We start from the raw sequence: 18,391 nt of genomic DNA, 5'->3' as shown, positions 1-18,391 counted from the left end.
CTCTTTAATGCCAGTTAAATCCAGGAATTTTCCTGCCCCTAAGTTTCCTTTCATATAATCCTGGTGGCAGTTCTCTTTGGCTGGTCCTTCTGCCCCCACATGACATGGCCCCCATCGCTGCATCTCATGCCACCCACTCCTGCTGGTCATTGCCTGAAGATAATTGAGGAACTAAGGATACCCTTAGCAAACTGAGCAATTTACAAAGGTAACTTTGCAAGAGTTGTCTGTGGAAAGTTCACGGCATTTTGTCTTTCAAACCACATAACTAAAAGTTTATTTTTGCTAGAAAGCTTAGATGGGTATGAAGAGATACAAATACTTGGCTGACTCATCTTTCTTCCTGTTTATATAGCTTCGGTCTTACTATGGACATCTTTAATTTTTAACTTTTAAACCAGCATTGTGATCTATTTTTCCTTTCCTTTATTGATTTACTACATTGTGAAAGGCTACAGGTTTCAACTGCTGTGTGACAGAGACCCAAACCCATGGAAAATAAGGTAAGGAGTGACTCCCAGGAAATGTATACACCACTGTTTTTCACCATTGTTATTTATTTCCACCAGAAGCAAACACAGTGACGTCAGTGGATTACTCGGAGTAAGATATTGTTTAATACGAGCAAGAGGATCACAGTCCGGCTGCCTAAAAAGTACAGTGCAAGGAGCAGGACTCAATCTCCAAAGTACTGCACCAGTCCACGTCTAACTTTCACACGTTAATGTGTAACCCCGTACCTAAGAACATGAGGTGGCAAAAAGCTGGAAGGAACATCCCAGTCTAGTGCAAAAGATATAATGGAAGGTCTTTTCTCACTAATATTAATAAAGGAACAAAGTGGCTTAGGCTAATCTGTTCCAAACAGGAACAGTAAAAGGGTAAGAGGAAAAAAAAAAAACAGAGGCCTTGTTTGAATTTTCCATCCCTTCTTCCAGAATACCTTGAAACAGTAAATAGGTTCAGAAGGAAGGACATATTCAAGTGTCATTTTCCCAGGAAACAGAATGATGTTTTTACTTTCTCTGCGCATTTTTCCACCGTGGCTTTTTAAAGGATGATCACCAGCGGTGACTGCTGAAGAATCTGTGTTCTTTAACAGAAGTAAACATTTGGGACAGTTCATACCTACCAAAAATTAAAGTAGAAGTGTGAAAGGCTCGAAAACTCGAGCACCTAGGAGTGCTCACTAGCCATGCCTGTGCCAGCGATTTAAAAAGATGGGAAGAATCCTCAGGCACTGTTATTTATTGGTTTACATCGTGAAACAGCAAGTACAATCCCTTGGAGAAGTCTGGGCTTTGCCCAGCTTTCTAACAGTTCCCGGGCATGGTTTGGGTAATAGCATGGGTAAGCGGCCGTTCCCAACAGACAATTTAGGCCAGACCACCCTGTTCTGGAAAGCCTTGTCGCACAGGCACGGGGGTGGGGGTGGCTCCGCGCCAACTGCCTCCAGTGCCAGAGAACAGTCCTTGGTACATTTGATTTCTTAATATAGCCCAGCCAGCTGATGTGGAAACTTCCAGATGCCTGACAATTCAGAATGTCCGAGTGCTTAAGTTGAATGTATGGATTTAGGGCCTAATTACAGACCTATTTTTAAAAAAGATGCGTTGGCCTGAATGACTGAACAAGTACAGGGCAGAGAGTTCTTCCTTAATGCAGGAGGAAACTTGATGGCTCGGAGACATGCCAGCTGCCAGCTGGATCGCTCCCTCCGAACACTCTATTGGCTTTCCCCTCCTCTGGCTGCTCAGTAAATGCCCAGAAACACTCCTTCCATTGCCCATTTGTACATAAATTATGCGCATGGAAAGACTTAGGTTATCATCAGCAAACAGTTGTGACAAAATTAGCAGCACAAATGACTTGGTTTTCTTATACTCCTTTACCCTCTCTGTTACAGCGCTGCATTTTCTATGTCTAAAAACTAGCTGATGAACTAACAAGGCTTGAAATATGTAAAATGAATCCTTATCTTAGATGCTCAAAGACGGAAAAAAATGCACTGCCCAGATTTTACTACTTGAAGCGCACAGCTTCTTTTGGCTTTAATGAACCGTGAAAATATCAAGGGGATGACTTACACCTCAGTACTTCGATGTTCAGAAATCCGCAGATTGCCTTAATAAGAAAAACAGTTGTATCAGTATTGTACGGCATTGCACCACACACTGCTACTTTAATTTCTGGTAGGCATAAACTGTCTCAAATGTTTATTTCTGTTAAAGAACACAGATTCTTCAGCAGTCACCGCTGGTGATCATCCTTTAAAAAGCCACGGTGGAAAAATGCGCAGAGAAAGTAAAACATCATTCTGTTTCCTGGGAAAATGACACTTGAATATGTCCTTCCTTCTGAACCTATTTACTGTTTCAAGGTATTCTGGAAGAAGGGATGGAAAATTCAAATGACAATTATGTTCCTATAAATTTAATGAAATAAAAATACATTCACTAACCCAAACATAATTTGGTAACTTATTTTATAGCATATTAAATTGTCTTTTTTACTCATATATTCCATCCACAGAAAACAAAACTTTTAAGAATCTTTTATATGAGACAGTCTTTCACAATTAATTTTTGGAGCTAAAATTATCTGAATAATAATTACAAGCATTCTGTCTGTGCACCCAGGCCTTAATTTACTCTGGCCCCAAATAATTCTCAATTAATGCCTGTTTGTATTTAAATTGCTTTTACTTATTGATATTTAAGTTTACAGGCTGGTGGCTAATATTATTTGTCAACTTACAACAATAACTTTGTTTTTCTTCTTGTTGATTTTAAATTCCTTTTTCCTAGTCCAATATTTTTTTTCCACATTTTATGTATCTCCTACCATAACCAAATGATTAGCATATCTAAAAAGACAGTAGAACTCGTCTATAGTTGTGATATTCTGAAAATTTTACCTTCTATTAAAATATTTTTTCAGTAGTCATTTTAAAGAAGATGAGAGCATATCCTAGACTACTCATAAACTGTTATAAAACTGAAGAGAGATTTCCCTCCCTGCCTATATAGTGCATTTTTCACTTCCAAGCATCTAATTTTATCATTCAAATGTTTTATTTGAGATTCCAAATTTATCATCAAAACCCAAGACTATTTTACAGAATGTCATGATGTTCTTTTTTTCAGATTTGATAAAACCAATACATTTAATAGTATTTTCCGTGTTTTTCTTGAGCAGATGACAAATGCAAAATATTTGATCCCGCAGGGGTACCTTTATTCTAAATCCCATATTGACGTTACCTTCTCCTTTCCTTTGATTTTGGGATAATGTAATGAAGATGGCATTAATGGTAGAGATAGCATGATAAACTTTTGATTTAATCTTGTCATGCTTTCTCATAATTTGGTATGTGTTAATCTTCATCTGTTCCGCTGAGCTATTTCCAGACTAGTAAGCCTAGCTTGTTAAGTCTTTTTGTTATCTCATGTGTTTAATAATTAATCAAGAGATTTACCAGTATCTGTTATCTTGCTGTTCCCAAGCAATCTAATTTCCTCTTCAGTTTCTTTTAAAAATTGTTTCTCCCATATTTGCTTCCAGAAGAAGTCATTTGCTTTTAAGATAATTAAGAAGTGCATTCAAATGTTCCCTCAATTGTTCTATAACTGTATTCTTTGCCCCTTTTTGTTCCTCATCAGAACTTCTCCAGTTCAGTGGTACTATCTTCCCATATTCCTCTTGCCCTCCTCCATCTTCAGAGAGCTACATATTTAGTGCTTTTACCACCAGCTCTTCACTGGCTCTTTCAATACCAGGCTTAGGAGGTCTGAAAAACAGAAGACCCAAGAGAAAGATGACAGCAGTCTACACAACTAGGGTGGACAGTGTGAATAGACATCAATTGCTTATTGCCTTTTCAAGAAAAATAAGTAAGGGGTATCAAATAAAGATCAGCCATAACATTCACACGGTTTTAAAATACACAACCCTGTTTTATTAATATTATCTGATATCCCTTTCTTTATTTGTATTCCTCCAAAACGCTGTATTTTATGAGCAACTCAGCTATTTTTTTTCTGTTCTTTATTGTGCCAAGGCAGGGTTTTTTTTCACTGTCTTTCAGTGATTTACAGCTTCACAGTGAACTTCCCTTATTAGTATTCTGACAGACAAAAGTTAAGTGGCCACCAGCTGGCATCATAGTTTTTCAAAGCATCTTCTTAACTTAGAATGTTGCATATGTAAAGCATATTTACAAATTCTACATATCTAATATAGAAAAGAAGACAATATGAGCAATGCAAGCTAAAGATATTCCTTAAATATGAAAAGGTTGAGAGGTAGAGGTTATTAGGATAGTGTAATTACTGTCCCTAGTTTTTACTTTTCATCAATACTTGATTGGAACCCAGTCAGATTCTAGCAAGACCAAATTTTATTATCCAACAAATCCCAGGGAAAAAGGTATTTTCCAACAGAGTCAGATAATGGCTAGGAGAAAGAATCTGAGAGCTGAAATTCCGGTCGTTCGCAGTATTCTTGATCTCTTGCTCTATCTCCTCTGAAGTTTACCATTTATTTGATTTATAAAATACGTGTGGATGTAATGTTGTGATTTTCATGACAGTCCAAGAATAGAAATGAGACAAGACCTGCGGGAGAGAGATTTTAATTTATTAGATAACTGCTAGAACTGGGGAAAAGGCAAGCATAAAAGTTTTTTTTTCAGGATATTCTCTCTCCCTACACACCCTTCCTCCTTTATGTAACAGCATAATTTAAAATGACCGATTATTTGTCTGGGCATTTTTTGTAATAGCAGATTGTTAATGGAAATAGTTATGGATCTATACAGTATTTTACTCATCTGCTGGGGCCTTTGTTGTTAGCCAGTTGCTGTTTCATTTATCAATCATTTGTTTATGTGACAATTTAAGCCAGTCTGGCAGTTCTTAATCTTTGAGAACTTTTTTTATTAAAAAAAAAAAAAAAAGCTATCGCAGAAAAATAATTTTAATGAAGTGCTACTGTGAGCTTATTCTTCATCTCTTTAAGAGGCTGCTGTGTGGGCTGCCTGAGCTGGGTGGGGAAAAGGAAGAGAATTAGACAGAAAAGATACAGAAGGTTGGTTCAGTTGCCTCAGCTTTCAGTTGCCCTCTCAAAGGCCCTCACGTTTCTCAGACAGACGCCATCTGACACCTCAAAAAGCTGAGGTATCCCCTGGGCGCTGCCAGCCCTGTCTTGACTGTCCTGGGGCATCCCAGATGACCCTCACCTAGAGTCTCAAATGATGGAAAAGCGTGGGGGGTTTTGTTTGGTTGGTATATTTGTGGTTTTGGTTTTTTGTTTTTTGTTTTTTTTGTTTTTTTGTGTGTTTTTTTTTTTAATCTAGCATTTCCAGTTGATTTGGTAAGTTGTGTAATACAACTATAATGTGCAGAGAGACAACAAAATGAATTAATTGCAATAATCCAGTCTTACTTTCCCATGAACTGAGGCAAGTCTAATAACTGTCATAAGTTAATAGTGTCTTATGGCTACATTTTTTTAAAATTCCAGTGGTCTGCGTGCTGATTCATGGGATATCTACTCTATTCCAGAAAATCATTATTTAAAAAAAAAAAAAAGTTAAAAAGAAAAAAAGTTTTGGAGCAAAACAGCAGCTTGACGACACCTGAGAATTTATTTCAGAGGGATTTACGAATCCTGTTTTTATAGCTGCTTCATGCCTTTGGGTATATCAAAACAGTTAGGGACGTGCAAAGTATCTGGCCATTACAGTTCAAAGACGTTTATTTTAGCCTTGCTTATTTTAGTCTTAGGAATTTCTACTATTGTGGTACTAACTGTTGTTGCAAAAGGCACTATTATCTTATTCTAGGCTCCTTTAAAAAGAAATGATAGTGATTCACCGAATGAATTATTCACACTTGGCTGAAGTGACAACGTGTTATTGTACCGAGATACAGGAAAATATAAAATTGTATTTGTTCTTTAGCTTTGGACACAATGGTATTTTTAAAAAATCAAATACTAATGTGTACTTTGGCACAACATCTTTAGCATTTGTGCCTCCCTCTGATAAAAGGTGATGCAAGAGCCTTCATCCAGCCCCTGTGCAGACAAGGACACTGCTTCAGGGGAATGCCAGACAATGTAGTAGCTCTTCTGCAGTAGCCAGGGAAAACATACTTCCCCTTACTGTTAGCTGCTAAGTAACCTTGGGTTTATCCTCTTTCCTTTTTAACTACCCAATTCTGCTCTCATTGAGGTGAAAAAGAGCTTTTGCAGGAAATTTGCTTTTGTTCCATAGAAATTTACGGGAAGGAAATGGTCCTTCAGGAAGAGTTCATTCCTGTGCCTTTCTGAGTTTTCTATAGCAAGGTTCACAGCAACAGCAATTCCACTCCATTTACCTGCAATTCAGAAATAGCCTTAAACTTCCATTGCTGTCAACTACATGTGTGTTTCGCTGTTTTGAAATCAAGACAGACATTTAAGATCCTCATACGGCCTTAGAAAAATAACTTTATGTGCTTTCATAAACCACCAGAAAGTTTCTATTTATGTCTTTTTGCATCCATTCCACCCTCTTGATAGGACACCTGGTGCTGAGGTGCTGCACATCAGATGCCTCTTCTGTTTTGCTCTCATAAAGCAAAACTGGACAGTTTGTGTCACAGACTGTGTGTTACTATGACAGAAAACTAGATTACACCCTGCACTTTGAAGCAAAAAGATGAGAAATTAGTGGCAAATTTTACAGTCTACATGAGATAGAGTCACGGAGGGACTATTCAAAAATCACAAGCAATCTTTACACACACTTTTGCTTGCTTTGTTTTGTGAAAACAGCAGAGAACAGTTGCAGTTCTGCATCTTTTCTTGGTTATCATGGACATAAATCCAATCAATCACAGATTTGGATGCAGGTGTTTCAAATCTTGAACTCTGCGTGAAACTCAATACAAAGTCAACGTATAGTGGTTTATTTTTCTGAAGAATCAAGTTTAAGCATTTGCCTATGAATATTCCAGCTGTGGTGCACATAGTGCACACATTTAAGACAAATTCTAGTTAGCAATGTCTGTTGGGCTTGTGCTTGTGTCCTGAATATTGCCAGACTTCTGTACTGAAGACACAAAGAATAAAAGAAGCCTAGGCACTGCGCAGTGGGTTTACTTTTCCTATTTACGCTGTTGGGAATTAAGCCAGTCACTTCATATTGGGGCCATCGATAGACTCTGACTCATTGATATTTTTGCCCTAATCATTTGGTTTTGCATAGAAACTCTTTTCTTTCTGGTACAGATATTTAAGTCTTTCAGATTTAAGAGCTCTTATAGCATGACTGTGGCCTGATGATCACATTAACCAATTCTAATGGAGTTTACAAACACAGGCACTAAATGTAACTACTTGCCTTTAGGGGCAACAGCACTAACAGTGAAATGAATTAGCAACTTGACCTATTGGATATATTAATTTGCCAGACAGATTTGGACAAAAGTAGTATAAGAGAGAGTGGTATCAGCTTCTTTATCCTAAAAAGATATAGAGGATGCCAGCATCGATTTCGTGAATACTGATTCGCTATTATTCTGACATATGAATCACCACATTTTTCAGTAATAAATGTCAGGTATAATGTTTCGAAACAGCAGAGGAACAAGAGACAGCACAGATCCATACTGCTTTTTCCTTTGCTAAATCTGAACTTTGTATCAGTTATCTCTACTCTGGTGATAAGCAGCCTTCCCAGAGTTAGCAAAGGCTAATTTTGTGACATATCCCTAAAGCCTCATTACAAAAAATATCTCTCTCCTACTTAAATGGTACTCTTGTTTCTCTGATTCAGAAAAAAAGCCTGAAAAGCTATCTGTTTTCCTCCCTTAACTCTGCTCTTATGGGCATCTGGTTCAGAAGGAGTTAAAGGTCTTCTAGTTCTTTCAAACATCTGGTGCTATAAATATTCATGCCTTGGTAGGATTCCAAATTTTTTGTGTCCATTGGCTTCTTTTTCTAAAAAATACATGAGGAGTTTACATGAGGGGAGCTTTCCTGCATCTGAGTGCTTGCTCAGAGTTATGACTGTGTCTTCAAAAACTGCTGAAGGAGGAAGAAAACTGAGGTTGTACAAAAGCAGTATAGCTACACAGTCAGGCAAAACCCCCACAAACGTTTAGACCAGCGTCCTCTCTCTGACACCGATCAACAACACGTGACACATTTGACAGTGCTAGCATGATTATACATTGATTTCCCCAATGCTTCATTAAGCCTTGTCTAAAGTTAGCCGAGAAGCCCTTCTTACAGCCAATAGACAGGATGGAGTAAACGTGGACTCCAGTTGAAACAAATTCTCCATCCTTGGAGACATCCAAAATTTGACTAGGTGAGGCCTGAGTAACCTGACCTAACTGGGCCTGCTCTGAGCAGAGAGTTGGACTAGCTGACCTCTGCATCTCCCTCCCAACCTACGTGATTCTATGACTCTGTCCTTCCTTTTTAGCATCCATCCATCCATCCATCCATCCATCCATCCATCCATCCATCCATCACTAATCCCTTGGTAGCAGAAAAGCAAATCCTCACGCTCATCTGGGATCTTTTCAGTTATGTAATGAGAACGTCAAAACACACATTCTGTAGCTTTTTGAAGGCACATAGGGTACAGCTAGATGCCTATCTATGAGCTAGATGCCCATTACAGTCCGTGGAAATCAGTCGATAGTTGCACTAAATTTTCTGAGTCTAGGTTGCCCACATTCTCTACAAACTTGTTACGAATTTGCTGCATTTAAATTACAGCTTAGGTTGCCCGTGCCAATGTGGTGCACTACAACTTGTGCAGTTGATGTGGGTCCGATATGTTTTATGCAGGACTGGGAATTTACTGCTAGTCTATTTAAAGCCTTGACAGTCTAATCAAAGAATTATTGTTAGTCTGGATACAACAAACCTAACAATTATAGTTCAAATTATCCAAACATTATGGCTCATCCTGATAATGATACAGTGAAAACTGAAATACCCAAGCTTTACCACAATTGTCCCTTTCCCTAGTATTATGCTCACCCTTTCGCTCATTCTGGTGGCACAGAGATCACGTCCTGAGATACGATGGCTTTTGTCTTGGGAGGAGGGTGCCATGGCGAGTCATCCATGGAAGAGGTATGATGTTGGGGGGTTCCTCCTCCTCTTTTCCGGAAATATGATGTTGGTGTTGATGGTTTCTTACTCCTTACTCTTGGGTCTGCTTAGTGTCATTATTATGTACTTGCTAACACAGTCCGCTTCCTCCTTATCCATTGGTTCACAATTCCGCATTATATCCCAATCTACTATGTATGGTATGCTTTACATATATCAGATGCCTGTTCTGTGCTCTTTTTGTTACTCCTAGACTGTTTTACCCGGCTCCCAAAGTTGTATTCCTTTAACAGACCACTGCTGAGCTGTTTATGACCCAGGGGCCTCTGTTATCTTGCTGCGTCTGCACTTTCAAGGCTTCGGTTACCATCCTATGCCTGTACTTCTATACACTACTTTTTTAGTCTAGCATCATAGATAAGTCACCATAGAAAAAAATCCTACATGTTGTATCTACTACTTATAAAAATGTATATTACAATAACCCTTATACCATTCGACAGCACAAAGCTAAGCAAAGGCTGAAACAAATCAGGTAACAGCCACCTGGTTATCAGACAACTGCTGTTACAGCTCAACACACTAAACCCAAGCCGCAGGCAGGTCAAGACAAGTCCAGGTGAACCCTGACCTCTCCTAAGGCCCATGTTGTCAGCTTTGCACAGAGCCTGACACCTGCTACTCGTAATGGCAGCCCCGTACGTGCTGGGCTGTAAGGCTGAAGAGTCTGGAGATCTTTTTAGCTCACCCTGTAAAGCTGCCACCACTTGAAGAGCCCAGTCCCACCTATAGTGTCCTGAATGTGTTCTGAATCCTGGCAATGCATTCCTTGATCTTCAAGGAGAGTGAATTATTAACATTTTCTTTACCTGGTTCTGATAGTGCCAAGATCAAAAAACGTTTCTAAAAGACATCCTGAAAAGAACATGCTTGGCAAAACTGTTTTGAAATGCAAATACCATGGTCTTATCTACACATGCTTTACCTCTGGGAGAGCTCATACGTCAGAACAACTGGTACATTACACATTTTGAACCAGCTTTTCTATCACTCATAACTCTGATGTTGTCCGTATGAACCCAACAAATACCACGGTTCCTTCATGAATCGGATATTTGCCTTGCATATATGCAAGATGTGCTAAAGAGTGCTGATACTCAGTGTGGCCCAAAAGGCATAAGCTTGAGCCTGACCAAATTTGTTTTACCCAAGTTGCAAGCAGCCATGTCAGACCTGAGTTGGATCCACATGGAAATTTGTGCACGGTATTTCCCACTAGTCCAGATATCAGAGACACCGCCTAGGAAACCAAAGACAGCTCTGCATGCAGCTAGCCCAGTCGCAGCGGACTAATGTCCTGGTTTGAGTGACACAGGACTAATTTCTCTTCTAATGCTTGGGAAAACTGCACTTTTGGAAGACTCTAGTGTCTGAATTTGTGAAAATATTTACTTTATAGCCAGCTATGCTGTGTGGGTTTCAAGGTCTCAGTGTTTTTCAAGCCCACCAAGTGTTGGGATGAGGAGGAGCAAGACCCAGGCACTTGACCCAAGCTGGCCAACAGGATTATTTTGCACCATGAATGTCACATTCAATATAAATTAGAAAGTTTGCTGAGAAGTGCTCTGTCTCCCTTAATGGCTGTGAATCAGAGAACTACTCTGCACCGGTTCCAGACCTCTGAGGCCTTCCCTTCCTCCTGAAGCCACAGCGCTGGCAGTGTCCCACATTTGCTGTCCACTGCTGGGAGTGCACAGCTTCCTACTGATAGAATTGGCTGAGTGTAATCCTTGTGTATTTCATATTGGTATTGGGATCAGCATTGGTTCTTCAGTGCTATTAATGTTAATTATCTAGTCTTATTCTATTAAAACTGTTTATATTTCAGCCCCCGGCTTTGCTTGTTTTTTCCTGATTCCCCTTCCCGGGTGGGGAGGGGGTGACAGAATAATTGTCTAAATGACAATGAATGGTTGAGGGTTTCTCAAACCATAACATTGCCTTAGAGCAGCAACAGTCGAGACCGGCATGTCCTTTCAAGTGGACATTTGTGTGCTGAGTTAAGCAACATTCTGTGTTGCTTGCTGACACCTGAGTTGCAGTCACACTCCTTGCTGACTTGTCACTGTATGTGCTACATGTAGATTCACTTTTGCTGGGATTTCTTGCACAAGACCCAGATCTTCATCTCCAGTTGTAAATATCAGAAAAAAAATCTGGAAAACACTCTGGGTCCCATTCAGTTTGCAGTTCTGGGCTTCATTTCTGTTTAAACTTGGTATGGTATATATCAAAGGCAAGGAAATTCGGTATGCTGCAGGCCTGAGTCTGTCCTGCAAATTGACTTGGGATACACTCAGTGGAAACTGGATCTAGGAAAGCAATCTTAGATCCATAAGTATAGGGAGCAAAGGACTATTTATTAGTTCCAGTCAAACGCTCTCGAAGTATCAGCCAGCATCTTAAGCAATATAGTTTCTCACATCTGTTAATTTTTTTAAATTTCCCAAGGGTTCTTGCAAATCATTGTTCACCTGTTTCTCCTCCTGTCTGGTGCCTTCTCTTCTTTCTGAGACTTACCATTGCCTGCAGATTTTACAGAGGTTCTCATTTTCAGTTCCCACTGTCTTTCTTATTATTACATTTGTCAGTGCAAGCAGATTAATAGCAGTATTGTCAGCACACAATGCGTCACTCATGGAAGCTTTCACTGCAGAGTATTCCAAATGACAAGGAAGTAAGTTCATGTAATTCTTACTCAATGTACTTAATAAGTTAGAGACTTATGGCTGGAACATGCTGTGGTCCTGATCCTCAGTCACTCATTCTCCTTTCACAGAATCATAGAATCATAGAATGGTTTAGGCTGGAAGGGACTTTAAAGACCATCTATTTCCAACCCCCCTGCCATGGGCAGGGACACCTCCCATTAGACCAGGTTACTCAAAGCTCCATCCAGCCTGGCCTTGAACACCTCCAGGGATGAGGCATCTACAAATTCTCTGGGCAACCTGTTCCAGTGCCTCATCACCCTCAGAGTGAAAAATTTCTTCCTAATATCTAATCTAAATCTCCCCTCTTCCAGTTTGAAGCCATTACCCCTCATCCTATCACTACATGCCCTTGTAAAAAGTCCCTTCCCAGCTTTCTTGTAGGTGCCCTTCAGATACTGGAAGGCCACTATAAGGTCTCCCCGGAGCCAGGCTGAACAACCCCAACTCTCTCAGCCTGTCCTCATAGGAGAGGTGCCCAGCCCTCGGATCATCTTTGTGGCTCTCCTCTGGACCCGCTCTAACAAGTCCATCTCCTTCTTGTGCTGAGGACTCCAAAGCTGGACACAGCTGGTCTCCACAGCTGGTGGACCAAAGCTGGTCTCATGAGAGCGAAGTAGAGGGAGCACCTTTCTGAGATGGGCACCTGGGTTTTTTTTTCTATTATGGCCACATTGCAGAACCAGCATGGTGGTTGATGCCCACAAGGTTTCCACCTCAAGAAGAATACGGCTGGAATGTGAACACAGTTCCAGAAGTACAGGACACTAATCTCCTATGCCTAGAATTAACCTCTTGCATATCTTTTCCCTCTTTCGTTTTCTCCCCCTTATTCTGTGATGAGCAAAATTAGCCCTTAAGTGGCCTTTTCCTCAACTTTCCAGCCAGAAAGGGCTAATCAACTGAGATATCCTATAAAAAGAATGAGCTACAACATTGAGATGAAGTACCTTCTGCTATTTTTCTGAAAAAGATACTTTCATCAGAGATACACTCTGCACACCCCATGGGTCACCTGCTCCTGCTCCCCATCTTGTGCACATCCTTTTCATGTCTGAATTAATTTAGGAGCTCCTTGCTCATCCATGAAGGCCTCCTGCTGCCTTTGTTTGATCTCCTACTTCTCAGGATGGACCTTGCTTGAACTTGAAGGATGTGAACTTTGAATATCAACTAGCTCTCCTGGACCCCTCTTCTTTCCAGGGTCTTAACCCATGGAATTTTTCCAAGCAGACCTCTGAAGAGGTTGAAATGCAGGGTCGTGGTCCTGCTTTTTGCCCTGCTTCCTCTTCTTGGGATACTCCTCCTGGGTCCTCCTGGATCCTCCTTTTGTTCCTCCTGTGACTCCAGTGGTCAAACAGTCACTGCAACCAAGGCTGCCTCCAACTTCCATATCCCTGACTAGTTCTTCCTCGTTTTTAAGTATCAGGTCCAGGAGAGCACCTTTCCTTGATGTCTTCTCCAAGCTGAGAGACCTGGGATTGTTCAGCAAGGAGAAGGCTTAGGGGGATACCATCCATGTGTAGGGACGGGATCCAAAAGGCCACTAGATTTTTTTCAGTGGTGCTCAGTGACAGGATCAGAGGCATTTATCTTAGAATGAGATGAACCACACGATGAAAATGCCTCTTTTTCTCCACTCACTATAAAGAATATCCAGATATCTAGACCTTATGCAGACATCTGTAACAGAAACATCTAAATTTAGGTGAGCTAACTGCTCTGTAGTGGAATAACTAGCTGGCAACACAGCTGACAAATATTTCAAGCTAAGTGTTCCTCCTTTTGTTTTGCTGAACTCACAGAACCACATGCAGGATCAAACCCTTACTCAGCTGCTGAGTTTAGAGCACTTCTGTACATTCCCAGCAGCATTTAAGACACTCAAGCACAGCACTGTCTTTTTTTGCCTCAAAACTGATATGGATGCTGAAATATCGTTCCTAAAGCTATATACACGCAACCCACAATGGAACAAAAGCTAGCTTCAGTGGAAATTGTCATTGAAGATTATTTCTCAAAATTCACTTTTACTTTCTGCCACTGCAGCCTTAGGTCAGCTCCGATGTTGCCAGACATTTCCACTCAGACTCAGCGAACTCGGCATTTTATTTTCCAGAAAGTGACACGCTTTTGAAAACAAGAGTATGGAAAAGACTTGAGCAATTTTAATTCCAGTTGTGACTATGTGTTTTCCTGTTACTAGTTCCCAAGGTGTGCCTGGATAAAATTTGGGCAACTGCCTCCATTTAGCTGAAACAGTAGAGTACGTTCTGACGGTGGGACACACGTTGTTTGACTGTTATTGTGCCAGTCCAGTGGAAAAGAACATTTTTCTCCATGTTTAACAAGTTACCTGTTGAGGTAAGCGGTCACATTCAGGCAGTTTTAACCACCCACGAAGCTCCTGTGTCTAGCGAATAGGTAAAAGCTACGCATGTCAGAAATCCCCTAAAAGTCCTTTGAAGGGCTTTGCGAGATACAGAACGCTTACTCAACAGGAAACTCCAGGCACGGGGCCTTAGAATTTAGGGCTGAGTTAGCGTTGCAGCTGGCGAGGTTTGGTTGAGGGTATGGTGGTTAATGGCACGGTAACGCTCAATTTTTCGTTTATATTGTGACTTACGTTCAAAGGAGACTAAGCCAGCATTAGAAGGAGCCACTGTAGCAGCGCAGCGCTGTGTGGTTTTTAATGCAGTTGTATTGCGAACACAGAATAAAAGGCTGGTTCCTCATCCAAGAGGTTTCTAATTTCTGCAGAGCTTTATTTTATATAGACGAAAATCAATTTGGGCATAATTTGAGCTATATATATAGGGGAAACATATACAGTGATGAACAGACTGAAAGTTATTTAGAACAAAACCATTATCGGTACTGTGCAGGACAGTGTGTCACGGGACATCTGATTTGAATGATCAGCAGCATCTTGATACTGAAAAGATCATTTTCACTTTATGGCTTTTTCAAATAGATTTTTATATTGTGCTATAAGTGTTAGGAGAAATGCCAACACATTAGACTTACTGACCTAGCAGTAATTTACCGAGAATATATACTCAGCTTCCCTCTGCTCCTGTAGGACTGAGATCTTGCATTGCAGTCCATATTTTAAAGTGATACTGGCACTACAAGAGCATGGAGTTACTTGTGTATCTATTACTTGGCCTTTCCTCTTCTAGTTGAAAATGATTTTCAGGTAACATCCAGACCTTAACTGCTTAGATCTTTTTGCGTACAACCAAAACCAAAGTAGCTTTCCGATTAATGAGTGAACAAAATTTTGAATAATCTTTTTCCTAAGGAATAGAAGCTAAAACTGTTTTCTACTTAATCATACCTTACTGAAATACAAAAAAGACAAGCATTGCCAAGATCAGAGTGGAAATGTTTTGTCCAGATAGGACTTCATAACAGCAATGGATTACTTTTTGCATTACCCATCTGTACTGACTTTCAACGCAGAAAGCATATTGCCATCGGTATTTTCTACCATTCCCTCCATTATTCCCGACAGATCTCAAGGGTTTGGGGTATATATTTTTTTGTCCTGTTTTCTAACTGGAGGTATTTTCTCATATATTTCCACATTCCTTCATTTAGCGTATGTTTACATTGTCTATTCTGTTTTTCTATTTTACTGTCATCGGTTTTATCGACTTTGCCTGACTTCTCCACATTCCATCCAACCCCATTTGTTAAATGGAAACTTCAAAGCCATATGGGGATTCTCTTTTTAAACACTGTTTATTTCCATAACAGCATATGCTGGGTACTGTCAAAACGAAGTTTTTAACATCAGATCTGTATCTGAAAAAACACTGAAAAACTATACTGTATATATTTTTAAACATTGTAATTAATCCCATATGTTTGGGGTTGGGGTTGGGGTTTTTTTGTTTGTTTTTCTTCGGTAGTGTTCACTACTGGTGTTTGTTACATACAAATAATTAAATCATTATATTTTATTACAAGGCATTTTCCAAAAAGTAGTTATAAACTCATAGGTTTTAAAGAGAACAATTTCAAACTGGCACACACGTGCTTACTCCTGTGATTCTTCTGCTTTGTACTGACTTCTCTCAAAGTACACGTCTCTCCCAAGAGACAGCACTTAGCAAATCCTTCTTACTCACATCAGACCCTCCTCTGTTACCTGTGTGAAACACTGTCAGCCTTCGCATTTGTTCTTCATAGCAACATCCAGCTCGTGTCATATTATGTGGAAACACAATGTTTTCAGAAGAATCCCCTCTCCGAGGACAGCACACGCTGCCTCAGCCTTTACTGACAGACTCTGTACCACTTCCTCTGGATTCATGGCTTAGTCCACAAAACTGAGCAATCACCTCCCAGTGGCAACTGGTTACGCTCTTTTATTCTGCAAAAACACCGAGCTACACTGAAGAAGCTATACTGCTGCTAATGTGAGCGCTAGCTCCCTGCATTTGTCTGAAGCGTAGCTATGTCTGTTTGGCAGGTGATGTTCCTTCGCTTCTGTGGTCTCCTGCTTTACCCGTGCTTATGGCAAGCAAAGGTAATTAGTGTAAGTTGAACGGGAGACAACAGAGACGTAGGGATCTGACCACGCTACCAATTTAGACAAAGTACATCCATGTACAGCTATGACGAGCTTGTCAGAATATACCTGAACTAGCGTGAAAGTGTCTCTGCGACTAACAGGAAAACGCTGTGGCAGCACCACAGATTGGTGCAGACTGCAAAATCCATCCTAGACCAAGGCAAATATTTGAGATGTTTTCCACCCTGAGCTCTGTATTGCAGTAATGACATTTAAAGCTGGTTCAGACATAGCCGCGTGGTATTTGGACATACCCAAGGACCAGATTCACAAGACTATACATCTGTATATACACACTGAACAAAGATGACGACAACGTAATTGAAAATCTGTATTCAGCTGCGAAATCTTAAAAGTAGCCTACTGTTGCTGCTAATGATGGCTCTGGCATTGCCTGTGCTGCCTAAAAAGAAAGGAGAAAAGATGAAGAAAACCAAGATAACCTCTCGCTGTTTCTTTCTAATAAATTCAGTCCCAATGGTTTCTTTAAGCCAAGTTCCTGCTTAAAGCAGCTATCTAAACCCATACAGAGATCAGAAGATTTGTGCAGTTTACATAACCAAAAACTTGGAAGTAAAACTAGTTTATAAACAGAGTCTGAAAACAGCGAGGAGAACAAATACAATCAGTGAATTCACAGCCTGGTTTCAGGTTGGTCCATGAGTACATTAGGTGCATTAATTTAATTAGATTTACTATTTATTTCCCACGGCCATTATCTGTATTAGGGGTTTGAAAAACAATGCTCAAGACACAAAATGAAGCTACAAAACCTGAAATTTTATTTTTTGTTCAGTTTCTGGATACAAATGTACAGCTGTTATTCTGAATTCTTTACACGGTACAGCAAGGAAAATAGGACAGTAGGCATAAAATTTACTTAAAATAATATGAAATTGTAGAATTATATAAATATGCAATATTAGTTTTATGCATGTTTATTAAGACAAAATTAACCTAGATCTGAAATCTACCTATTGTGCAAGTTCCGTCAAAACCCTTAAAAATTTGAATAGGCTTATACAGGTGAAGAAGTTAAATATAGCGCTTCCTTATTTGCTGCCCATTGATTGAATGACAAATGAAAAACAAGTTTAACATTGCTAACAGCCTTGTACTGCTTGCCCTTGTGCAATTATGTTCAGACTTGTCTGAATTCACATCACATCCTTCAAGTCAAATTTTGCAGAACTGAGCTTGCAACAGTTATTGCTACCAAGAAGATTCTTTTCTTGGCTCATTTTCCTGGTGGAGCAAAGTTTAACTGTTGTAAACTTGCTGACTAACACCGATCATGTTTCTTCTTTCCTAGAACAAATCTGAAACAATACTTTCTTTTAAATGTCACTCTGACACTATTTTGTTTACATGCTATTTAGTACACTATTTACGTTTCCTTAAATACAGACTTTTTACAATAAACAATTTACTGTAGGATCCAGAAAACAGCGTTAACTATTACTGTCATGGTAGGCCCTTAAGGTTTAAGAAGGTCAAACTGAAAAAGTAAATCTTAAAACTAGTATTAAAGTGTTTTAGTCAACATGATTTGTTCATAAAGTCCTAAGAGTTCTGAAATACACATTTCTCACATATATATTTTTATATATATATTTTGTGCAAGGGAGTACAAGAGAAACATGGACACATTGGAGAGAGTCCAACAAAGGGCCACTAAGATGATGAAGGGACAGGAGCATCTGTCCTGTGAGGAAAGTCCCCAAGACCTGGGACTGTTCAGCCTGGAGCAAAGAAGGCTCAGAGGGGGACCTCATCAATGTATATAAACACCCGAACGCACGGTGAAAAGAGGACAGAGCCAGGCTGTTACCAGTGGTGCCCAGTGACACGACCAGAGGCAAAGGGCACACACAGAAACACAGGAGGTTCCCTCTGAACATCAGGAAACACTTTTTTTTTT

Source organism: Charadrius vociferus, unplaced genomic scaffold, assembly GCF_000708025.1.
Source record: "Charadrius vociferus isolate BGI_N301 unplaced genomic scaffold, ASM70802v2 scaffold100, whole genome shotgun sequence".
NCBI classification, from domain to species: Eukaryota; Metazoa; Chordata; class Aves; order Charadriiformes; family Charadriidae; genus Charadrius; species Charadrius vociferus.
Note: the sequence above shows the minus strand (reverse complement) of the source record.